Source organism: Dendrobates tinctorius, unplaced genomic scaffold (assembly GCF_039654945.1).
Source record: "Dendrobates tinctorius isolate UK_male_01 unplaced genomic scaffold, ASM3965494v1 ptg000254l, whole genome shotgun sequence".
In the NCBI taxonomy this organism is placed as follows: Eukaryota; Metazoa; Chordata; class Amphibia; order Anura; family Dendrobatidae; genus Dendrobates; species Dendrobates tinctorius.
In genome coordinates, this window is record NW_027361921.1 from 4,615,741 (window position 1) to 4,641,899 (window position 26,159).

Genomic DNA, 26,159 nt, shown 5'->3' on the forward strand with positions numbered 1-26,159 from the left:
TCTTTTTGAGGTAAAAACCCACAAAATGAGATGAAGAATAGAAAGCACTGCTGACATTCAAAATCAAGATTTTCCTTTTACTAAATAGGCTCTTTGACCAACTAAGCCAAAGGACAAACAGGTGAAAAACATTAAAAAGCCTGCTTAGAGAGTTAAACAGCCCTAAACTGAGATAAAGAAGGAAGAGGACTGCTGGCATTCAAATTCAAGATTTTCTGTTTACTAAACAGGCTCTTTGACGAACTAAGACAAAGGACAAACAGGTGTGATACATTAGAAAGCCTGCTTAGAGAGTTAAGAAGCCCCAAACTGACATAAAGAAAGAATAGCACTGCTGGCATTCAAATTCAAGATTTTCTGTTTACTAAACAGGCTCTTTGACCAACTATGGCAAAGGACAAACAGGTGTGATACATTAGAAAGCCTGCTTAGAGAGTTAAGAAGCCCCAAACTGACATAAAGAAAGAATAGCACTGCTGGCATTCAAATTCAAGATTTTCTGTTTACTAAACAGGCTCTTTGACCAACTAAGCCAAAGGACATAAAGGTGAGATACATTGTATAAACGGATTAGAGATGCATAGAAAGGAGGCATTTCAAAACTAAATCAACTGGTTTTACATTGACATGCTTGAAGCCATCTTTCTTCCTTTATATCTCTTAGATAGAAGAGATTTTTAATCTAACAATTGCACTATCAGTCGCAAGTGAAACACCTATTTTTAAGATAGGAAGCTTCTTTGTGAGGAGATGAAAACAAGGCACTACTGAGATTCGAACTCAGGATCTCCTGTTTACTAGACAGGCGCTTTAACCAACTAAGCCACAGCCAAAAAACACTGACTGGTAAAAACCCTCTCAACATCTTCCCACCTAAACGCACAGGTGCTATGTAGATGAGGTGGCCGAGTGGTTAAGGCGAAGGACTGCTAATCCATTGTGCTCTGCATGCATGGGTTCGAATCCCATCCTCGTCGGATTAATCTGCTTCTTCTTTCGTGTTGAATGGTTTGGTTTTCATTTTTAACCCAAGCGGTGGACACTTCAAGCATGAAAGTTTACAATACTCCTGTGCTGCTATCAAACTTTGCAGAGTCAGATCTGTAAATCCACTGGTTTTAATTTGTAAAGCTTGATGCCATCCTATATTCTGTAAAGAAAATTATATCCTCTAATTCTTTTTAAAGTGTTTCAACAGCAGAGAATTTTTTTTCTCAATTGCATTATATTAGGGCTATGGGAAATTAATATTTGATGACAAGCAAGAGTAAAAGTCCTCTTTTTGAGGTAAAAACCCACAAAATGAGATGAAGAATAGAAAGCACTGCTGACATTCAAAATCAAGATTTTCCTTTTACTAAATAGGCTCTTTGACCAACTAAGCCAAAGGACAAACAGGTGAAAAACATTAAAAAGCCTGCTTAGAGAGTTAAACAGCCCTAAACTGAGATAAAGAAGGAAGAGGACTGCTGGCATTCAAATTCAAGATTTTCTGTTTACTAAACAGGCTCTTTGACGAACTAAGACAAAGGACAAACAGGTGTGATACATTAGAAAGCCTGCTTAGAGAGTTAAGAAGCCCCAAACTGACATAAAGAAAGAATAGCACTGCTGGCATTCAAATTCAAGATTTTCTGTTTACTAAACAGGCTCTTTGACCAACTATGGCAAAGGACAAACAGGTGTGATACATTAGAAAGCCTGCTTAGAGAGTTAAGAAGCCCCAAACTGACATAAAGAAAGAATAGCACTGCTGGCATTCAAATTAAAGATTTTCTTTTTACTAAACAGGCTCTTTGACCAACTAAGCCAAAGGACATAAAGGTGAGATACATTGTATAAACGGATTAGAGATGCATAGAAAGGAGGCATTTCAAAACTAAATCAACTAGTTTTACATTGACATGCTTGAAGCCATCTTTCTTCCTTTATATCTCTTAGATAGAAGAGATTTTTAATCTCACAATTGCACTATCAGTCGCAAGTGAAACACCTATTTTTAAGATAGGAAGCTTTTTTGTGAGGAGATGAAAACAAGGCACTGCTGAGATTCGAACTCAGGATCTCCTGTTTACTAGACAGGCGCTTTAACCAACTAAGCCACAGCACCAGAAGATGGCAAGCAATTGAAATCCAAGGAAGATTGAAGCACCAATCGAACATTCAACTGGTTAGCGCAGCAAAACAATATTGAGCTTGAGTTCCATTCCACGTAGAGCAGAAACAAGGAATAAGATTTCAATCTCAGTCATAACACTTAAGAAGCCAAGTAAATTTTGAAGAGCATTCATTTAAAAGACTGACAAATTTACAGAAGCTGTATCGAGGACAAAGGCTTTGAAGTTTTTCAATTGAATGAGCCATCTTTTAGCACAGCTGAAATTTGGGACTTGTTTTGCTTCCAAGTTATGACACAGAATAGACAGATTGAAGAAATGCCATGGCAAAACCAAAAGGAGGAAAAATTATGACTAATTGATATTAAAAACCTCAGCACTGGTTCATTTCTGATAGAGTTTTCCCCAAGCTAACTTCAAACAACAGGCACTGTAGTTGAAGAGATAAGGCAACTCTGACAAAAGCCAACATACAATCTTCAGTGAAAAAACACTGACTGGTAAAAACCCTCTCAACATCTTCCCACCTAAACGCACGGGCGCTGTGTAGACGAGGTGGCCGAGTGGTTAAGGAGATGGACTGCTAATCCATTGTGCTCTGCATGCATGGTTTCGAATCCCATCCTCGTCGGATTAATCTGCTTCTTCTATCATGTGGAATGGTTTGGTTTTCATTTTTAACCCAAGCGGTGGACACTTCAAGCATGAAAGTTTACAATACTCCTGTGCTGCTATCAAACTTTGCAGAGTCAGATCTGTAAATCCACTGGTTTTAATTTGTAAAGCTTGATGCCATCCTATATTCTGTAAAGAAAATTATATCCTCTAATTCCTTTTAAAGTGTTTCAACAGCAGAGAATTTTTTTTCTCAATTGCATTATATTAGGGCTATGGGAAATTAATATTTGATGACAAGCAAGAGTAAAAGTCCTCTTTTTGAGGTAAAAACCCACAAAATGAGATGAAGAATAGAAAGCACTGCTGACATTCAAAATCAAGATTTTCCTTTTACTAAATAGGCTCTTTGACCAACTAAGCCAAAGGACAAACAGGTGAAAAACATTAAAAAGCCTGCTTAGAGAGTTAAACAGCCCTAAACTGAGATAAAGAAGGAAGAGGACTGCTGGCATTCAAATTCAAGATTTTCTGTTTACTAAACAGGCTCTTTGACCAACTAAGACAAAGAACAAACAGGTGTGATACATTAGAAAGCCTGCTTAGAGAGTTAAGAAGCCCCAAACTGACATAAAGTAAGAATAGCACTGCTGGCATTCAAATTCAAGATTTTCTGTTTACTAAACAGGCTCTTTGACCAACTAAGACAAAGAACAAACAGGTGTGATACATTAGAAAGCCTGCTTAGAGAGTTAAGAAGCCCCAAACTGACATAAAGTAAGAATAGCACTGCTGGCATTCAAATTCAAGATTTTCTGTTTACTAAACAGGCTCTTTGACCAACTATGACAAAGGACAAACAGGTGTGATACATTAGAAAGCCTGCTTAGAGAGTTAAGAAGCCCCAAACTGACATAAAGAAAGAATAGCACTGCTGGCATTCAAATTCAAGATTTTCTGTTTACTAAACAGGCTCTTTGACCAACTATGACAAAGGACAAACAGGTGTGATACATTTGAAAGCCTGCTTAGAGAGTTAAGAAGCCCCAAACTGACATAAAGAAAGAATAGCACTGCTGGCATTCAAATTCAAGATTTTCTGTTTACTAAACAGGCTCTTTGACCAACTAAGCCAAAGGACATAAAGGTGAGATACATTGGATAAACGGATTAGAGATGCAAGTGAAACACCTATTTTTAAGATAGGAAGCTTCTTTGTGAGGAGATGAAAACAAGGCACTGCTGAGATTAGAACTCAGGATCTCCTGTTTACTAGACAGGCGCTTTAACCAACTAAGCCACAGCACCAGAAGTTGGCATGCATTTGAAATCCAAGGAAGATTGAAGCACCAATCGAACATTCAACTGGTTAGTGCAGCAAAACAATATTGAGCTTGAGTTCCATTCCAAGTAGAGCAGAAACATGGAATAAGATTTCAATCTCAGTCATAACACTTAAGAAGCCAAGTAAATTTTGAAGAGCATTCATTTAAAAGACTGACAAATTTACAGAAGCTGTATCGAGGACAAAGGCTTTGAAGTTTTGCAATTGAATGAGCCATCTTTTAGCACAGCTGAAATTTGGGACTTGTTTTGCTTCCAAGTTATGACACAGAATAGACAGATTGAAGAAATGCCACGGCAAAACCAAAAGGAGGAAAAATTATGACTAATTGATATTAAAAACCTCAGCACTGGTTCATTTCTGATAGAGTTTTCCCCAAGCTAACTTCAAACAACAGGCACTGTAGTTGACGAGATAAGTCAAATCTGACAAAAGCCAACATACAATCTTCAGTGAAAAAACACTGACTGGTAAAAACCCTCTCACCATCTTCCCACCTAAACGCACAGGTGCTATGTAGACGAGGTGGCCGAGTGGTTAAGGCGATGGACTGCTAATCCATTGTGCTCTGCATGCATGGGTTCGAATCCCATCCTCGTCTGATTAATCTGCTTCTTCTTTCGTGTTGAATGGTTTGGTTTTCATTTTTAACCCAAGCGGTGGACACTTCAAGCATGAAAGTTTACAATACTCCTGTGCTGCTATCAAACTTTGCAGAGTCAGATCTGTAAATCCACTGGTTTTAATTTGTAAAGCTTGATGCCATCCTATATTCTGTAAAGAAAATTATATCCTCTAATTCCTTTTAAAGTGTTTCAACAGCAGAGAATTTTTTTTCTCAATTGCACTATATTAGGGCTGTGGGAAATTAATATTTGATGACAAACAAGAGAAAAAGTCCTCTTTTTGGGGTAAAAACCCACAAAATGAGATGAAGAATAGAAAGCACTTCTGACATTCAAAATCAAGATTTTCCTTTTACTAAATAGGCTCTTTGACCAACTAAGCCAAAGGACAAACAGGTGCGAAACATTAAAAAGCCTGCTTAGAGAGTTAAACAGCCCTAAACTGAGATAAAGAAGGAAAAGTTCTGCTGGCATTCAAATTCAAGATTTTCCATTTACTAAATAGGCTCTTTGACAAACTAAGACAAAGGACAAACAGGTGTGATACATTAGAAAGCCTGCTTAGAGAGTTAAACAGCCCTAAACTGAGATAAAGAAGGAAGAGGACTGCTGGCATTCAAATTCAAGATTTTCTGTTTACTAAACAGGCTATTTGACCAACTAAGACAAAGAACAAACAGGTGTGATACATTAGAAAGCCTGCTTAGAGAGTTAAGAAGCCCCAAACTGACATAAAGAAAGAATAGCACTGCTGGCATTCAAATTCAAGATTTTCTGTTTACTAAACAGGCTCTTTGACCAACTATGACAAAGGACAAACAGGTGTGATACATTAGAAAGCCTGCTTAGAGAGTTAAGAAGCCCCAAACTGACATAAAGAAAGAATAGCACTGCTGGCATTCAAATTCAAGATTTTCTGTTTACTAAACAGGCTCTTTGACCAACTATGACAAAGGACAAACAGGTGTGATACATTAGAAAGCCTGCTTAGAGAGTTAAGAAGCCCCAAACTGACATAAAGAAAGAATAGCACTGCTGGCATTCAAATTCAAGATTTTCTGTTTACTAAACAGGCTCTTTGACCAACTAAGCCAAAGGACATAAAGGTGAGATACATTGGATAAACGGATTAGAGATGCATAGAAAGGAGGCATTTCAAAACTAAATCAACTGGTTTTACATTGAAGCCATCTTTCTTCCTTTATATGTCTTAGATAGAAGAGATTTTTAATCTCACAATTGCACTATCAGTCGCAAGAGAAACATCTATTTTTAAGATAGGAAGCTTCTTTGTGAGGAGATGAATACAAGGCACTGCTGAGATTCGAACTCAGGATCTTCTGTTTACTAGACAGGCACTTTAACCAACTCAGCCACAGCACCAGAAGATGGCATGCATTTGAAATCCAAGGAAGATTGAAGCACCAATCGAACATTCAACTGGTTAGCGCAGCAAAACAATATTGAGCTTGAGTTCCATTCCACGTAGAGCAGAAACATGGAATAAGATTTCAATCTCAGTCATAACACTTAAGAAGCCAAGTAAATTTTGAAGAGCATTCATTTAAAAGACTGACAAATTTACAGAAGCTGTATCGAGGACAAAGGCTTTGAAGTTTTGCAATTGAATGAGCCATCTTTTAGCACAGCTGAAATTTGGGACTTGTTTTGCTTCCAAGTTATGACACAGAATAGACAGATTGAAGAAATGCCATGGCAAAACCAAAAGGAGGAAAAATTATGACTAATTGATATTAAAAACCTCAGCACTGGTTCATTTCTGATAGAGTTTTCCCCAAGCTAACTTCAAACAACAGGCACTGTAGTTGACGAGATAAGTCAAATCTGACAAAAGCCAACATACAATCTTCAGTGAAAAAACACTGACTGGTAAAAACCCTCTCAACATCTTCCCACCTAAACGCACAGGTGCTATGTAGACGAGGTGGCCGAGTGGTTAAGGCGATGGACTGCTAATCCATTGTTCTCTGCATGCATGGGTTCGAATCCCATCCTCGTCGGATTAATCTGCTTCTTGTTTCGTGTTGAATGGTTTGGTTTTCATTTTTAACCCAAGCGGTGGACACTTCAAGCATGAAAGTTTACAATACTCCTGTGCTGCTATCAAACTTTGCAGAGTCAGATCTGTAAATCCACTGGTTTTAATTTGTAAAGCTTGATGCCATCCTATATTCTGTAAAGAAAATTATATCCTCTAATTCCTTTTAAAGTGTTTCAACAGCAGAGAATTTTTTTTCTCAATTGCATTATATTAGGGCTATGGGAAATTAATATTTGATGACAAGCAAGAGTAAAAGTCCTCTTTTTGGGGTAAAAACCCACAAAATGAGATGAAGAATAGAAAGCACTGCTGACATTCAAAATCAAGATTTTCCTTTTACTAAATAGGCTCTTTGACCAACTAAGCCAAAGGACAAACAGGTGAAAAACATTAAAAAGCCTGCTTAGAGAGTTAAACAGCCCTAAACTGAGATAAAGAAGGAAAAGGACTGCTGGCATTCAAATTCAAGATTTTCCATTTACTAAATAGGCTCTTTGACAAACTAAGACAAAGGACAAACAGGTGTGAAACATTAGAAAGCCTGCTTAGAGAGTTAAACAGCCCTAAACTGAGATAAAGAAGGAAGAGGACTGCTGGCATTCAAATTCAAGATTTTCTGTTTACTAAACAGGCTCTTTGACCAACTATGACAAAGGACAAACAGGTGTGATACATTAGAAAGCCTGCTTAGAGAGTTAAGAAGCCCCAAACTGACATAAAGAAAGAATAGCACTGCTGGCATTCAAATTCAAGATTTTCTGTTTACTAAACAGGCTCTTTGACCAACTAAGCCAAAGTACATAAAGGTGAGATACATTGGATAAACGGATTAGAGATGCATAGAAAGGAGGCATTTCAAAACTAAATCAACTGGTTTTACATTGTCATGCTTGAAGCCATCTTTCTTCCTGTATATCTCTTAGATAGAAGAGATTTTTAATCTCACAATTGCACTTTCAGTCGCAAGTGAAACACCTATTTTTAAGATAGGAAGCTTCTTTGTGAGGAGATGAAAACAAGGCACTGCTGAGATTCGAACTCAGGATTTCATGTTTACTAGACAGGTGCTTTAACCAACTAATACACAGCACCAGAAGATAGCATGCATTTGAAATCCAAGGAAGATTGAAGCACCAATCAAACATTCAACTGATTAGTGCAGCAAAACAATATTGAGCTTTAGTTCCATTCCACGTAGAGCAGAAACATGGAATAAGATTTCAATCTCAGTCATAACACTTAAGAAGCCAAGTAAATTTTGAAGAGCATTCATTTAAAAGACTGACAAATTTACAGAAGCTGTATCGAGGACAAAGGCTTTGAAGTTTTTCAATTGAATGAGCCATCTTTTAGCACAGCTGAAATTTGGGACTTGTTTTGCTTCCAAGTTATGACACAGAATAGACAGATTGAAGAAATGCCATGGCAAAACCAAAAGGAGGAAAAATTATGACTAATTGATATTAAAAACCTCAGCACTGGTTCATTTCTGATAGAGTTTACCCCAAGCTAACTTCAAACAACAGGCACTGTAGTTGGCGAGATAAGGCAACTCTGACAAAAGCCAACATACAATCTTCAGTGAAAAAACACTGACTGGTAAAAACCCTCTCAACATCTTCCCACCTAAACGCACGGGTACTATGTAGAAGAGGTGGCCTAGTGGTTAAGGCGATGGACTGCTAATCCTTTGTGCTCTGCATGCATGGGTTCGAATCCCATCCTCGTCGGATTAATCTGAATTTTCTTTCATGTTGAATGGTTTGGTTTTCATTTTTACCCCAAGCGGTGGACACTTCAAGCATGAAAGTTTACAATACTCCTGTGCTGCTATCAAACTTTGCAGAGTCAGATCTGTAAATCCACTGGTTTTAATTTGTAAAGCTTGATGCCATCCTATATTCTGTAAAGAAAATTATATCCTCTAATTCCTTTTAAAGTGTTTCAACAGCAGAGAATTTTTTTTCTCAATTGCACTATATTAGGGCTGTGGGAAATTAATATTTGATGACAAGCAAGAGTAAAAGTCCTCTTTTTGGGGTAAAAACCCACAAAATGAGATGAAGAATAGAAAGCACTGCTGACATTCAAAATCAAGATTTTCCTTTTACTAAATAGGCTCTTTGACCAACTAAGCCAAAGGACAAACAGGTGCAAAACATTAAAAAGCCTGCTTAGAGAGTTAAACAGCCCTAAACTGAGATAAAGAAGGAAAAGGACTGCTGGCATTCAAATTCAAGATTTTCCATTTACTAAATAGGCTCTTTGACCAACTAAGACAAAGGACAAACAGGTGTGATACATTAGAAAGCCTGCTTAGAGAGTTAAACAGCCCTAAACTGAGATAAAGAAGGAAGAGGACTGCTGGCATTCAAATTCAAGATTTTCTGTTTACTAAACAGGCTCTTTGACCAACTATGACAAAGGACAAACAGGTGTGATACATTAGAAAGCCTGCTTAGAGAGTTAAGAAGCCCGAAACTGACATAAAGAAAGAATAGCACTGCTGGCATTCAAATTCAAGATTTTCTGTTTACTAAACAGGCTCTTTGACCAACTAAGCCAAAGGACATAAAGGTGAGATACATTGGATAAACGGATTAGAGATGCATAGAAAGGAGGCATTTCAAAACTAAATCAACTGGTTTTACATTGTCATGCTTGAAGCCATCTTTCTTCCTTTATATGTCTTAGATAGAAGAGATTTTTTATCTCACAATAGCACTATCAGTCGCAAGTGAAACACCTATTTTTAAGATAGGAAGCTTCTTTGTGAGGAGATGAAAACAAGGCACTGCTGAGATTCGAACTCAGGATCTTCTGTTTACTAGACAGGCACTTTAACCAACTCAGCCACAGCACCAGAAGATGGCATGCATTTGAAATCCAAGGAAGATTGAAGCACCAATCGAACATTCAACTGGTTAGCGCAGCAAAACAATATTGAGCTTGAGTTCCATTCCACGTAGAGCAGAAACATGGATTAAGATTTCAATCTCAGTCATAACACTTAAGAAGCCAAGTAAATTTTGAAGAGCATTCATTAAAAAGACTGACAAATTTACAGAAGCTGTATCGAGGACAAAGGCTTTGAAGTTTTGCAATTGAATGAGCCATCTTTTAGCACAGCTGAAATTTGGGACTTGTTTTGCTTCCAAGTTATGACACAGAATAGACAGATTGAAGAAATACCATGGCAAAACCAAAAGGAGGAAAAATTATGACTAATTGATATTAAAACCTCAGCACTGGTTCATTTCTGATAGAGTTTTCCCCAAGCTAACTTCAAACAACAGGCACTGTAGATGGCGAGATAAGGCAACTCTGACAAAAGCCAACATACAATCTTCAGTGAAAAAACACTGACTGGTAAAAACCCTCTCAACATCTTCCCACCTAAACGCACGGGTGCTATGTAGAAGAGGTGGCCGAGTGGTTAAGGCGATGGACTGCTAATCCATTGTGCTCTGCATGCATGGGTTTGAATCCCATCCTCGTCGGATTAATCTCCATTTTCTTTTATGTTGAATGGTTTGGTTTTCATTTTTAACCCAAGCGGTGGACACTTCAAGCATGAAAGTTTACAATACTCCTGTGCTGCTATCAAACTTTGCAGAGTCAGATCTGTAAATCCACTGGTTTTAATTTGTAAAGCTTGATGCCATCCTATATTCTGTAAAGAAAATTATATCCTCTAATTCCTTTTAAAGTGTTTCAACAGCAGAGAATTTTTTTTCTCAATTGCACTATATTAGGGCTGTGGGAAATTAATATTTGATGACAAACAAGAGTAAAAGTCCTCTTTTTGGGGTAAAAACCCACAAAATGAGATGAAGAATAGAAAGCACTGCTGACATTCAAAATCAAGATTTTCCTTTTACTAAATAGGCTCTTTGACCAACTAAGCCAAAGGACAAACAGGTGCAAAACATTAAAAAGCCTGCTTAGAGAGTTAAACAGCCCTAAACTGAGATAAAGAAGGAAAAGGACTGCTGGCATTCAAATTCAAGATTTTCCATTTACTAAATAGGCTCTTTGACCAACTAAGACAAAGGACAAACAGGTGTGATACATTAGAAAGCCTGCTTAGAGAGTTAAACAGCCCTAAACTGAGATAAAGAAGGAAGAGGACTGCTGGCATTCAAATTCAAGATTTTCTGTTTACTAAACAGGCTCTTTGACCAACTATGACAAAGGACAAACAGGTGTGATACATTAGAAAGCCTGCTTAGAGAGTTAAGAAGCCCCAAACTGACATAAAGAAAGAATAGCACTGCTGGCATTCAAATTCAAGATTTTCTGTTTACTAAACAGGCTCTTTGACCAACTAAGCCAAAGGACATAAAGGTGAGATACATTGGATAAACGGATTAGAGATGCATAGAAAGGAGGCATTTCAAAACTAAATGAACTGGTTTTACATTGTCATGCTTGAAGCCATCTTTCTTCCTTTAAATCTCTTAGATAGAAGAGATTTTTAATCTCACAATTGCACTATCAGTCTCAAGTGAAACACCTATTTTTAAGATAGGAAGCTTCTTTGTGCGGAGATGAAAACAAGGCACTGCTGAGATTCGAACTCAGGATCTTCTGTTTACTAGACAGGCACTTTAACCAACTCAGCCACAGCACCAGAAGATGTCATGCATTTGAAGATTGAAGCACCAATCGAACATTCAACTGGTTAGCGCAGCAAAACAATATTGAGCTTGAGTTCCATTCCACGTAGAGCAGAAACATGGATTAAGATTTCAATCTCAGTCATAACACTTAAGAAGCCAAGTAAATTTTGAAGAGCATTCATTAAAAAGACTGACAAATTTACAGAAGCTGTATCGAGGACAAAGGCTTTGAAGTTTTGCAATTGAATGAGCCATCTTTTAGCACAGCTGAAATTTGGGACTTGTTTTGCTTCCAAGTTATGACACAGAATAGACAGATTGAAGAAATGCCATGGCAAAACCAAAAGGAGGAAAAATTATGACTAATTGATATTAAAAACCTCAGCACTGGTTCATTTCTGATAGAGTTTTCCCCAAGCTAACTTCAAACAACAGGCACTGTAGTTGACGAGATAAGGCAACTCTGACAAAAGCCAACATACAATCTTCAGTGAAAAAACACTGACTGGTAAAAACCCTCTCAACATCTTCCCACCTAAACGCACGGGCGCTATGTAGACGAGGTGGCCGAGTGGTTAAGGCGATGGACTGCTAATCCATTGTGCTCTGCATGCATGGGTTCGAATCCCATCCTCGTCGGATTAATCTGCATTTTCTTTCATGTTGAATGGTTTGGTTTTCATTTTTAACCCAAGCGGTGGACACTTCAAGCATGAAAGTTTACAATACTCCTGTGCTGCTATCAAACTTTGCAGAGTCAGATCTGTAAATCCACTGGTTTTAATTTGTAAAGCTTGATGCCATCCTATATTCTGTAAAGAAAATTATATCCTCTAATTCCTTTTAAAGTGTTTCAACAGCAGAGAATTTTTTTTCTCAATTGCACTATATTAGGGCTGTGGGAAATTAATATTTGATGACAAACAAGAGTAAAAGTCCTCTTTTTGGGGTAAAAACCCACAAAATGAGATGAAGAATAGAAAGCACTGCTGACATTCAAAATCAAGATTTTCTGTTTACTAAACAGGCTCTTTGACCAACTAAGCCAAAGGACAAACAGGTGCGAAACATTAAAAAGCCTGCTTAGAGAGTTAAACAGCCCTAAACTGAGATAAAGAAGGAAAAGGACTGCTGGCATTCAAATTCAAGATTTTCCATTTACTAAATAGGCTCTTTGACCAACTAAGACAAAGGACAAACAGGTGTGATACATTAGAAAGCCTGCTTAGAGAGTTAAACAGCCCTAAACTGAGATAAAGAAGGAAGAGGACTGCTGGCATTCAAATTCAAGATTTTCTGTTTACTAAACAGGCTCTTTGACCAACTATGACAAAGGACAAACAGGTGTGATACATTAGAAAGCCTGCTTAGAGAGTTAAGAAGCTCCAAACTGACATAAAGAAAGAATAGCACTGCTGGCATACAAATTCAAGATTTTCTGTTTACTAAACAGGCTCTTTGACCAACTAAGCCAAAGGACATAAAGGTGAGATACATTGGATAAACGGATTAGAGATGCATAGAAAGGAGGCATTTCAAAACTAAATCAACTGGTTTTACATTGTCATGCTTGAAGCCATCTTTCTTCCTTTATATCTCTTAGATAGAAGAGATTTTTAATCTCACAATTGCACTATCAGTCGCAAGTGAAACACCTATTTTTAAGATAGGAAGCTTCTTTGTGAGGAGATGAAAACAAGGCACTGCTGAGATTCGAACTCAGGATCTTCTGTTTACTAGACAGGCACTTTAACCAACTCAGCCACAGCACCAGAAGATGTCATGCATTTGAAATCCAAGGAAGATTGAAGCACCAATCGAACATTCAACTGGTTAGCGCAGCAAAACAATATTGAGCTTGAGTTCCATTCCACGTAGAGCAGAAACATGGATTAAGATTTCAATCTCAGTCATAACACTTAAGAAGCCAAGTAAATTTTGAAGAGCATTCATTAAAAAGACTGACAAATTTACAGAAGCTGTATCGAGGACAAAGGCTTTCAAGTTTTGCAATTGAATGAGCCATCTTTTAGCACAGCTGAAATTTGGGACTTGTTTTGCTTCCAAGTTATGACACAGAATAGACAGATAGAAGAAATGCCATGGCAAAACCAAAAGGAGGAAAAATTATGACTAATTGATATTAAAAACCTCAGCACTGGTTCATTTCTGATAGAGTTTTCCCCAAGCTAACTTCAAACAACAGGCACTGTAGTTGACGAGATAAGGCAACTCTGACAAAAGCCAACATACAATCTTCAGTGAAAAAACACTGACTGGTAAAAACCCTCTCAACATCTTCCCACCTAAACGCACGGGCGCTATGTAGAAGAGGTGGCCGAGTGGTTAAGGCGATGGACTGCTAATCCATTGTGCTCTGCATGCATGGGTTCGAATCCCATCCTCGTCGGATTAATCTGCATTTTCTTTCATGTTGAATGGTTTGGTTTTCATTTTTAACCCAAGCGGTGGACACTTCAAGCATGAAAGTTTACAATACTCCTGTGCTGCTATCAAACGTTGCAGAGTCAGATCTGTAAATCCACTGGTTTTAATTTGTAAAGCTTGATGCCATCCTATATTCTGTAAAGAAAATTATATCCTCTAATTCCTTTTAAAGTGTTTCAGCAGCAGAGAATTTTTTTTCTCAATTGCACTATATTAGGGCTGTGGGAAATTAATATTTGATGACAAACAAGAGTAAAAGTCCTCTTTTTGGGGTAAAAACCCACAAAATGAGATGAAGAATAGAAAGCACTGCTGACATTCAAAATCAAGATTTTCCTTTTACTAAATAGGCTCTTTGACCAACTAAGCCAAAGGACAAACAGGTGAAAAACATTAAAAAGCCTGCTTAGAGAGTTAAACAGCCCTAAACTGAGATAAAGAAGGAAAAGGACTGCTGGCATTCAAATTCAAGATTTTCCATTTACTAAATAGGCTCTTTGACAAACTAAGACAAAGGACAAACAGGTGTGATACATTAGAAAGCCTGCTTAGAGAGTTAAACAGCCCTAAACTGAGATAAAGAAGGAAGAGGACTGCTGGCATTCAAATTCAAGATTTTCTGTTTACTAAACAGGCTCTTTGACCAACTATGACAAAGGACAAACAGGTGTGATACATTAGAAAGCCTGCTTAGAGAGTTAAGAAGCCCCAAACTGACATAAAGAAAGAATAGCACTGCTGGCATTCAAATTCAAGATTTTCTGTTTACTAAACAGGCTCTTTGACCAACTAAGCCAAAGGACATAAAGGTGAGATACATTGGCTAAACGGATTAGAGATGCATAGAAAGGAGGCATTTCAAAACTATATCACCTGGTTTTACATTGTCATGCTTGAAGCCATCTTTCTTCCTTTATATGTCTTAGATAGAAGAGATTTTTAATCTCACAATTGCACTATCAGTCTCAAGTGAAACACCTATTTTTAAGATAGGAAGCTTCTTTGTGTGGAGATGAAAACAAGGCACTGCTGCGATTCAAACTCAGGATCTCCTGTTTATTAGACAGGCGCTTTAACCAACTAAGCCACAGCACCAGAAGATGGCATGCATTTGAAATCCAAGGAAGATTGAAGCACCAATCGAACATTCAACTGGTTAGCGCAGCAAAACAATATTGAGCTTGAGTTCCATTCCACATAGAGCAGAAACATGGAATAAGATTTCAATCTCAGTCATAACACTTAAGAAGCCAAGTAAATTTTGAAGAGCATTCATTTAAATGACTGACAAATTTACAGAAGCTGTATCGAGGACAAAGGCTTTGAAGTTTTGCAATTGAATGAGCCATCTTTTAGCACAGCTGAAATTTGGGACTTGTTTTGCTTCCAAGTTATGACACAGAATAGACAGATTGAAGAAATGCCATGGCAAAACCAAAAGGAGGAAAAATTATGACTAATTGTTATTAAAAACCTCAGCACTGGTTCATTTCTGATAGAGTTTTCCCCAAGCTAACTTCAAACAACAGGCACTGTAGTTGACGAGATAAGGCAACTCTGACAAAAGCCAACATACAATCTTCAGTGAAAAAACACTGACTGGTAAAAACCCTCTCAACATCTTCCCACCTAAACGCACGGGCGCTATGTAGACGTGGTGGCCGAGTGGTTAAGGCGATGCACTGCTAATCCATTGTGCTCTGCATGCATGGGTTCGAATCCCATCCTCGTCGGATTAATCTGCTTCTTCTATCATGTTGAATGGTTTGGTTTTCATTTTTAACCCAAGCGGTGGACACTTCAAGCATGAAAGTTTACAATACTCCTGTGCTGCTATCAAACTTTGCAGAGTCAGATCTGTAAATCCACTGGTTTTAATTTGTAAAGCTTGATGCCATCCTATATTCTGTAAAGAAAATTATATCCTCTAATTCCTTTTTAAAGTGTTTCAGCAGCAGAGAATTTTTTTTCTCAATTGCACTATATTAGGGCTGTGGGAAATTAATATTTGATGACAAACAAGAGTAAAAGTCCTCTTTTTGGGGTAAAAACCCACAAAATGAGATGAAGAATAGAAAGCACTGCTGACATTCAAAATCAAGATTTTCCTTTTACTAAATAGGCTCTTTGACCAACTAAGCCAAAGGACAAACAGGTGCAAAACATTAAAAAGCCTGCTTAGAGAGTTAAACAGCCCTAAACTGAGATAAAGAAGGAAAAGGACTGCTGGCATTCAAATTCAAGATTTTCCATTTACTAAATAGGCTCTTTGACCAACTAAGACAAAGGACAAACAGGTGTGATACATTAGAAAGCCTGCTTAGAGAGTTAAACAGCCCTAAACTGAGATAAAGAAGGAAGAGGACTGCTGGCATTCAAATTCAAGATTTTCTGTTTACTAAACAGGCTCTTTGACCAACTAAGACAAAGGACAAACAGGTGTGATACATTAGAAAGCCTGCTTAGAGAGTTAAACAGCCCTAAACTGAGATAAAGAAGGAAGAGGACTGCTGGCATTAAAATTCAAGATTTTCTGTTTACTAAACAGGCTCTTTGACCAACTAAGCCAAAGGACATTAAGGTGAGATACATTGTATAAACGGATTAGAGATGCATAGAAAGGAGGCATTTCAAAACTAAATCAACTGGTTTTACATTGTCATGCTTGAAGCCGTCTTTCTTCCTTTATATCTCTTAGATAGAAGAGATTTTTAATCTCACAATTGCACTATCAGTCTCAAGTGAAACACTTATTTTTAAGATAGGAAGCTTCTTTGTGCGGAGATGAAAACAAGGCACTGCTGCGATTCAAACTCAGGATCTCCTGTTTATTAGACAGGCGCTTTAACCAACTAAGCCACAGCACCAGAAGATGGCATGCATTTGAAATCCAAGGAAGATTGAAGCACCAATCGAACATTCAACTGGTTAGCGCAGCAAAACAATATTGAGCTTGAGTTCCATTCCACGTAGAGCAGAAACATGGATTAAGATTTCAATCTCAGTCATAACACTTAAGAAGCCAAGTAAATTTTGAAGAGCATTCATTTAAAAGACTGACAAATTTACAGAAGCTGTATCGAGGACAAAGGCTTTGAAGTTTTGCAATTGAATGAGCCATCTTTTAGCACAACTGAAATTTGGGACTTGTTTTGCTTCCAAGTTATGACACAGAATAGACAGATTGAAGAAATGCCATGGCAAAACCAAAAGGAGGAAAAATTATGACTAATTGTTATTAAAAACCTCAGCACTGGTTCATTTCTGATAGAGTTTTCCCCAAGCTAACTTCAAACAACAGGCACTGTAGTTGACGAGATAAGTCAAATCTGACAAAAGCCAACATACAATCTTCAGTGAAAAAACACTGACTGGTAAAAACCCTCTCAACATCTTCCCACCTAAACGCACGGGCGCTATGTAGACGAGGTGGCCGAGTGGTTAAGGAGATGGACTGCTAATCTATTGTGCTCTGCATGCATGGGTTCGAATCCCATCCTCGTCGGATTAATCTGCTTTTTCTTTCATGTTTCTTTTTCTTTCATGTTTTCTTTCATGTTGAATGAAGGATGGGTTCGAATCCCATCCTCGTCGGATTAATCTGCTTTTTCTTTCATGTTGAATGGTTTGGTTTTCATTTTTAACCCAAGCGGTGGACACTTCAAGCATGAAAGTTTACAATACTCCTGTGCTGCTATCAAACTTTGCAGAGTCAGATCTGTAAATCCACTGGTTTTAATTTGTAAAGCTTGATGCCATCCTATATTCTGTAAAGAAAATTATATCCTCTAATTCCTTTTAAAGTGTTTCAACAGCAGATAATTTTTTTTCTCAATTGCACTATATTAGGGCTGTGGGAAATTAATATTTGATGACAAACAAGAGTAAAAGTCCTCTTTTTGGGGTAAAAACCCACAAAATGAGATGAAGAATAGAAAGCACTGCTGACATTCAAAATCAAGATTTTCCTTTTACTAAATAGGCTCTTTGACCAACTAAGCCAAAGGACAAACAGGTGCAAAACATTAAAAAGCCTGCTTAGAGAGTTAAACAGCCCTAAACTGAGATAAAGAAGGAAAAGGACTGCTGGCATTCAAATTCAAGATTTTCCATTTACTAAATAGGCTCTTTGACCAACTAAGACAAAGGACAAACAGGTGTGATACATTAGAAAGCCTGCTTAGAGAGTTAAACAGCCCTAAACTGAGATAAAGAAGGAAGAGGACTGCTGGCATTCAAATTCAAGATTTTCTGTTTACTAAACAGGCTCTTTGACCAACTAAGACAAAGGACAAACAGGTGTGATACATTAGAAAGCCTGCTTAGAGAGTTAAGAAGCCCCAAACTGACATAAAGAAAGAATAGCACTGCTGGCATTCAAATTCAAGATTTTCTGTTTACTAAACAGGCTCTTTGACCAACTAAGCCAAAGGACATAAAGGTGAGATACATTGGCTAAACGGATTAGAGATGCATAGAAAGGAGGCATTTCAAAACTAAATCACCTGGTTTTACATTGTCATGCTTGAAGCCATCTTTCTTCCTTTATATGTCTTAGATAGAAGAGATTTTTAATCTCACAATTGCACTATCAGTCGCAAGTGAAACACCTATTTTTAAGATAGGAAGCTTCTTCGTGAGGATATGAACACAAGGCACTGCAGATATTCGAACTCAGGATCTTCTGTTTACTAGACAGGCACTTTAACCAACTAAGCCACAGCACCAGAAGATGGCATGCATTTGAAATCCAAGGAAGATTGAAGCACCAATCGAAAATTCAACTGGTTAGCGCAGCAAAACAATATTGAGCTTGAGTTCCATTCCACGTAGAGCAGAAACATGGATTAAGATTTCAATCTCAGTCATAACACTTAAGAAGCCAAGTAAATTTTGAAGAGCATTCATTTAAAAGACTGACAAATTTACAGAAGCTGTATCGAGGACAAAGGCTTTGAAGTTTTGCAATTGAATGAGCCATCTTTTAGCACAGCTGAAATTTGGGACTTGTTTTGCTTCCAAGTTATGACACAGAATAGACAGATTGAAGAAATGCCATGGCAAAACCAAAAGGAGGAAAAATTATGACTAATTGATATTAAAAACCTCAGCACTGGTTCATTTCTGATAGAGTTTTCCCCAAGCTAACTTCAAACAACAGGCACTGTAGTTGACGAGATACGGCAACTCTGACAAAAGCCAACATACAATCTTCAGTGAAAAAACACTGACTGGTAAAAACCCTCTCAACATCTTCCCACCTAAATGCTTGGCGCTATGTAGAGGAGGTGGCCGAGTGGTTAAGGCGATGGACTGCTAATCCATTGTGCTCTGCATGCATGGGTTCGAATCCCATCCTCGTCGGATTAATCTGGTTCTTCTATCATGTGGAATGGTTTGGTTTTCATTTTTAACCCAAGCGGTGGACACTTCAAGCATGAAAGTTTACAATACTCCTGTGCTGCTATCAAACTTTGCAGAGTCAGATCTGTAAATCCACTGGTTTTAATTTGTAAAGCTTGATGCCATCCTATATTCTGTAAAGAAAATTATATCCTCTAATTCCTTTTAAAGTGTTTCAACAGCAGAGAATTTTTTTTCTCAATTGCACTATATTAGGGCTGTGGGAAATTAATATTTGATGACAAACAAGAGTAAAAGTCCTCTTTTTGGGGTAAAAACCCACAAAATGAGATGAAGAATAGAAAGCACTGCTGACATTCAAAATCAAGATTTTCCTTTTACTAAATAGGCTCTTTGACCAACTAAGCCAAAGGACAAACAGGTGAAAAACATTAAAAAGCCTGCTTAGAGAGTTAAACAGCCCTAAACTGAGATAAAGAAGGAAAAGGACTGCTGGCATTCAAATTCAAGATTTTCCAATTACTAAATAGGCTCTTTGACAAACTAAGACAAAGGACAAACAGGTGTGATACATTAGAAAGCCTGCTTAGAGAGTTAAACAGCCCTAAACTGAGATAAAGAAGGAAGAGGACTGCTGGCATTCAAATTCAAGATTTTCTGTTTACTAAACAGGCTCTTTGACCAACTATGACAAAGGACAAACAGGTGTGATACATTAGAAAGCCTGCTTAGAGAGTTAAGAAGCCCCAAACTGACATAAAGAAAGAATAGCACTGCTGGCATTCAAATTCAAGATTTTCTGTTTACTAAACAGGCTCTTTGACCAACTAAGCCAAAGGACATAAAGGTGAGATACATTGGATAAACGGATTAGAGATGCATAGAAAGGAGGCATTTCAAAACTAAATCAAGTGGTTTTACATTGTCATGCTTGAAGCCATCTTTCTTTGAAGCCATCTTTCTTTGAAGCTAGGAAGCTTCTTTGTGAGGAGATGAAAACAAGGCATTGCTGAGATTCGAACTCAGGATCTCCTGTTTACTAGACAGGCGCTTTAACCAACTAAGCCACATCACCAGATGATGGCATGCATTTGAAATCCAAGGAAGATTGAAGCACCAATCGAACATTCAACTGATTAGCGCAGCAAAACAATATTGAGCTTGAGTTCCATTCCACGTAGAGCAGAAACATGGAATAAGATTTCAATCTCAGTCATAACACTTAAGAAGCCAAGTAAATTTTGAAGAGAATTCATTTAAAAGACTGACAAATTTACAGAAGCTGTATCGAGGACAAAGGCTTTGAAGTTTTGCAATTGAATGAGCCATCTTTTAGCACAGCTGAAATTTGGGACTTGTTTTGCTTCCAAGTTATGACACAGAATAGACAGATTGAAGAAATGCCATGGCAAAACCAAAAGGAGGAAAAATTATGACTAATTGATATTAAAAACCTCAGCACTGGTTCATTTCTGATAGAGTTTTCCCCAAGCTAACTTCAAACAACAGGCACTGTAGTTGACGAGATAAGTCAAATCTGACAAAAGCCAACATACAATCTTCAGTGAAAAAACACTGACTGGTAAAAACCCTCTCAACATCTTCCCACCTAAACGCACAGGTGCTATGTAGACGAGGTGGCCGAGTGGTTAAGGAGATGGACTGCTAATCCATTGTGCTCTGCATGCATGGGTTCGAATCCCATCCTCGTCGCATTAATCTGCTTCTTCTTTCGTGTTGAATGGTTTGGTTTTCATTTTTTACCCAAGCGGTGGACACTTCAAGCATGAAAGTTTACAATACTCCTGTGCTGCTATCAAACTTTGCAGAGTCAGATCTGTAAATCCACTGGTTTTAATTTGTAAAGCTTGATGCCATCCTATATTCTGTAAAGAAAATTATATCCTCTAATTCCTTTTAAAGTGTTTCAACAGCAGAGAATTTTTTTTCTCAATTGCACTATATTAGGGCTATGGGAAATTAATATTTGATGACAAGCAAGAGTAAAAGTCCTCTTTTTGGGGTAAAAACCCACAAAATGAGATGAAAAATAGAAAGCACTGCTGACATTCAAAATCAAGATTTTCCTTTTACTAAATAGGCTCTTTGACCAACTAAGCCAAAGGACAAACAGGTGAAAAACATTAAAAAGCCTGCTTAGAGAGTTAAACAGCACTAAACTGAGATAAAGAAGGAAAAGGACTGCTGGCATTCAAATTCAAGATTTTCCATTTACTAAATAGGCTCTTTGACCAACTAAGACAAAGGACAAACAGGTGTGATACATTAGAAAGCCTGCTTAGAGAGTTAAACAGCCCTAAACTGAGATAAAGAAGGAAGAGGACTGCTGGCATTCAAATTCAAGATTTTCTGTTTACTAAACAGGCTCTTTGACCAACTAAGACAAAGGACAAACAGGTGTGATACATTAGAAAGCCTGCTTAGAGAGTTAAGAAGCCCCAAACTGACATAAAGAAAGAATAGCACTGCTGGCATTCAAATTCAAGATTTTCTGTTTACTAAACAGGCTCTTTGACCAACTAAGCCAAAGGACATAAAGGTGAGATACATTGGATAAATGGATTAGAGATGCATAGAAAGGAGGCATTTCAAAACTAAATCAACTGGTTTTACATTGTCATGCTTAAAGACAACTTTCTTCCTTTATATCTCTTAGATAGAAGAGATTATTAATCTCACAATTGCACTATCAGTCGCAAGTGAAACACCTATTTTTAAGATAGGAAGCTTCTTTGTGAGGAGATGAAAACAAGGCACTGCTGAGATTCGAAGCGCCTGTTTACTAGACAGGCGCTTTAACCAACTAAGCCACAGCACCAGAAGATGGCATGCATTTGAAATCCAAGGAAGATTGAAGCACCAATCGAACATTCAACTGGTTAGCGCAGCAAAACATTATTGAGCTTGAGTTCCATTCCACGTAGAGCAGAAACATGGAATAAGATTTCAATCTCAGTCATAACACTTAAGAAGCCAAGTAAATTTTGAAGAGCATTCATTTAAAAGACTGACAAATTTACAGAAGCTGTATCGAGGACAAAGGCTTTGAAGTTTTGCAATTGAATGAGCCATCTTTTAGCACAGCTAAAATTTGGGACTTGTTTTGCTTCCAAGTTATGACACAGAATAGACAGATTGAAGAAATGCCATGGCAAAACCAAAAGGAGGAAAAATTATGACTAATTGATATTAAAAACCTCAGCACTGGTTCATTTCTGATAGAGTTTTCCCCAAGCTAACTTCAAACAACAGGCACTGTAGTTGACGAGATAAGGCAACTCTGACAAAAGCCAACATACAATCTTCAGTGAAAAAACTCTGACTGGTAAAAACCCTCTCAACATCTTCCCACCTAAACGCACGTGCTCTATGTAGAAGAGGTGGCCGAGTGGTTAAGGTGATGTACTGCTAATCCATTGTGCTCTGCATGCATGGGTTCGAATCCCATCCTCGTCGGATTAATCTGCTTCTTCTTTCGTGTTGAATGGTTTGGTTTTCATTTTTAACCCAAGCGGTGGACACTTCAAGCATGAAAGTTTACAATACTCCTGTGCTGCTATCAAACTTTGCAGAGTCAGATCTGTAAATCCACTGGTTTTAATTTGTAAAGCTTGATGCCATCCTATATTCTGTAAAGAAAATTATATCCTCTAATTCCTTTTAAAGTGTTTCAACAGCAGAGAATTTTTTTTCTCAATTGCACTATATTAGGGCTATGGGAAATTAATATTTGATGACAAGCAAGAGTAAAAGTCCTCTTTTTGGGGTAAAAACCCACAAAATGAGATGAAGAATAGAAAGCACTGCTGACATTCAAAATCAAGATTTTCCTTTTACTAAATAGGCTCTTTGACCAACTAAGCCAAAGGACAAACAGGTGAAAAACATTAAAAAGCCTGCTTAGAGAGTTAAACAGCCCTAAACTGAGATAAAGAAGGAAAAGGACTGCTGGCATTCAAATTCAAGATTTTCCATTTACTAAATAGGCTCTTTGACAAACTAAGACAAAGGCCAAACAGGTGTGATACATTAGAAAGCCTGCTTAGAGAGTTAAACAGCCCTAAACTGAGATAAAGAAGGAAGAGGACTGCTGGCATTCAAATTCAAGATTTTCTGTTTACTAAACAGGCTCTTTGACCAACTATGACAAAGGACAAACAGGTGTGATACATTAGAAAGCCTGCTTAGAGAGTTAAGAAGCCCCAAACTGACATAAAGAAAGAATAGCACTGCTGGCATTCAAATTCAAGATTTTCTGTTTACTCAACAGGCTCTTTGACCAACTAAGAAAAAGGACATAAAGGTGAGATACATTGGATAAACGGATTAGAGATGCATAGAAAGGAGGCATTTCAAAACTAAATAAACTGGTTTTACAATGTCATGCTTGAAGCCATCTTTCTTCCTTTATATCTCTTAGATAGAAGAGATTTTTAATCTCACAATTGCACTATCAGTCGCAAGTGAAACACCTATTTTTAAGATAGGAAGCTTCTTTGTGAGGAGATGAAAACAAGGCACTGCTGAGATTCAAACTCAGGATTTTCCTTTTACTAAATAGGCTCTTTGACCAACTAAGCCAAAGGACAAACAGGTGAAAAACATTAAAAAGCCTGCTTAGAGAGTTAAACAGCCCTAAACTGAGATAAAGAAGGAAAAGGACTGCTGGCATTCAAATTCAAGATTTTCCATTTACTAAATAGGCTCTTTGACAAACTAAGACAAAGGACAAACAGGTGTGATACATTAGAAAGCCTGCTTAGAGAGTTAAACAGCCCTAAACTGAGATAAAGAAGGAAGAGGACTGCTGGCATTCAAATTCAAGATTTTCTGTTTACTAAACAGGCTCTTTGACCAACTATGACAAAGGACAAACAGGTGTGATACTTTAGAAAGCCTGCTTAGAGAGTTAAGAAGCCCCAAACTGACATAAAGAAAGAATAGCACTGCTGGCATTCAAATTCAAGATTTTCTGTTTACTAAACAGGCAATTTGACCAACTAAGACAAAGTACAAACAGGTGTGATACATTAGAAAGCCTGCATAGAGAGTTAAGAAGCCCCAAACTGACATAAAGAAAGAATAGCACTGCTGGCATTCAAATTCAAGATTTTCTGTTTACTAAACAGGCTCTTTGACCAACTAAGCCAAAGGACATAAAGGTGAGATACATTGGATAAACGGATTAGAGATGCATAGAAAGGAGGCATTTCAGTCACAAGTGAAACACCTATTTTTAAGATAGGAAGCTTCTTTGTGAGGAGATGAAAACAAGGCACTGCTGAGATTCGAACTCAGGATCTCCTGTTTACTAGACAGGCGCTTTAACCAACTAAGCCACAGCACCTGAAGATGGCATGGATTTGAAATCCAGGGAAGATTGAAGCACCAATCGAACATTCAACTGGTTAGCGCAGCAAAACAATATTGAGCTTGAGTTCCATTCCACGTAGAGCAGAAACATGGAATAAGATTTCAATCTCAGTCATAACACTTAAGAAGCCAAGTAAATTTTGAAGAGCATTCATTTAAAACACTGACAAATTTACAGAAGCTGTATCGAGGACAAAGGCTTTGAAGTTTTGCAATTGAATGAGCCATCTTTTAGCACAGCTGAAATTTGGGACTTGTTTTGCTTCCAAGTTATGACACAGAATAGACAGATTGAAGAAATGCCATGGCAAAACCAAAAGGAGGAAAAATTATGACTAATTGATATTAAAAACCTCAGCACTGGTTCATTTCTGATAGAGTTTTCCCCAAGCTAACTTCAAACAACAGGCACTGTAGTTGACGAGATAAGGCAACTCTGACAAAAGCCAACATACAATCTTCAGTGAAAAAACACGGACTGGTAAAAATCCTCTCAACATCTTCCCACCTAAACGCACAGGTGCTAAGTAGAAGAGGTGCCCGAGTGGTTAAGGCGATGGACTGCTAATCCATTGTGCTCTGCATGCATGGGTTCGAATCCCATCCTCGTCGGATTAATCTGCTTCTTCTTTCGTGTTGAATGGTTTGGTTTTCATTTTTAACCCAATCGGTGGACACTTCAAGCATGAAAGTTTACAATACGCCTGTGCTGCTATCAAACTTTGCAGAGTCAGATCTGTAAATCCACTTGTTTTAATTTGTAAAGCTTGATGCCATCCTATATTCTGTAAAGAAAATTATATCCTCTAATTCCTTTTAAAGTGTTTCAACAGCAGAGAATTTTTTTTCTCAATTGCACTATATTAGGGCTGTGGGAAATTAATATTTGATGACAAACAAGAGTAAAAGTCCTCTTTTTGGGGTAAAAACCCACAAAATGAGATGAAGAATAGAAAGCACTGCTGACATTCAAAATCAAGATTTTCCATTTACTAAATAGGCTCTTTGACCAACTAAGCCAAAGGACAAACAGGTGTGATACATTAGAAAGCCTGCTTAGAGAGTTAAACAGCCCTAAACTGAGATAAAGAAGGAAGAGGACTGCTGGCATTCAAATTCAAGATTTTCTGTTTACTAAATAGGCTCTTTGACCAACTAAGCCAAAGGACAAACAGGTGTGATACATTAGAAAGCCTGCTTAGAGAGTTAAACAGCCCTAAAATGAGATAAAGAAGGAAGAGGACTGCTGGCATTCAAATTCAAAATTTTCTGTTTACTAAACAGGCTCTTTGACCAACTAAGACAAAGGACAAACAGGTGTGATACATTAGAAAGCCTGCTTAGAGAGTTAAGAAGCCCCAAACTCACATAAAGAAAGAATAGCACTGCTGGCATTCAAATTCAAGATTTTCTGTTTACTAAACAGGCTCTTTGACCAACTAAGACAAAGTACAAACAGGTGTGATACATTAGAAAGCCTGCATAGAGAGTTAAGAAGCCCCAAACTGACATAAAGAAAGAATAGAACTGCTGGCATTCAAATTCAAGATTTTCTGTTTACTAAAC

General features: G+C 37.7%; 5 non-coding genes across 5 annotated transcripts; 3 read left to right on the plus strand and 2 right to left on the minus strand.

The window, feature by feature from the left end:
* Positions 1 to 2,036: 2,036 nt before the first annotated feature.
* On the minus strand, positions 2,037 to 2,110 carry TRNAT-AGU (transfer RNA threonine (anticodon AGU)). Its single transcript has one exon. It is a non-coding gene; the product is annotated as a tRNA-Thr (tRNA).
* Positions 2,111 to 4,596: 2,486 nt separating this feature from the next.
* Positions 4,597 to 4,678, plus strand: TRNAS-GCU (transfer RNA serine (anticodon GCU)). The gene has a single exon. It is a non-coding gene; the product is annotated as a tRNA-Ser (tRNA).
* A 1,964-nt stretch (positions 4,679 to 6,642) lies between these two features.
* On the plus strand, positions 6,643 to 6,724 carry TRNAS-GCU (transfer RNA serine (anticodon GCU)). Its single transcript has one exon. It is a non-coding gene; the product is annotated as a tRNA-Ser (tRNA).
* Positions 6,725 to 11,944: 5,220 nt separating this feature from the next.
* Positions 11,945 to 12,026, plus strand: TRNAS-GCU (transfer RNA serine (anticodon GCU)). Its single transcript has one exon. It is a non-coding gene; the product is annotated as a tRNA-Ser (tRNA).
* A 12,467-nt stretch (positions 12,027 to 24,493) lies between these two features.
* Positions 24,494 to 24,567, minus strand: TRNAT-AGU (transfer RNA threonine (anticodon AGU)). The gene has a single exon. It is a non-coding gene; the product is annotated as a tRNA-Thr (tRNA).
* Positions 24,568 to 26,159: the final 1,592 nt, after the last annotated feature.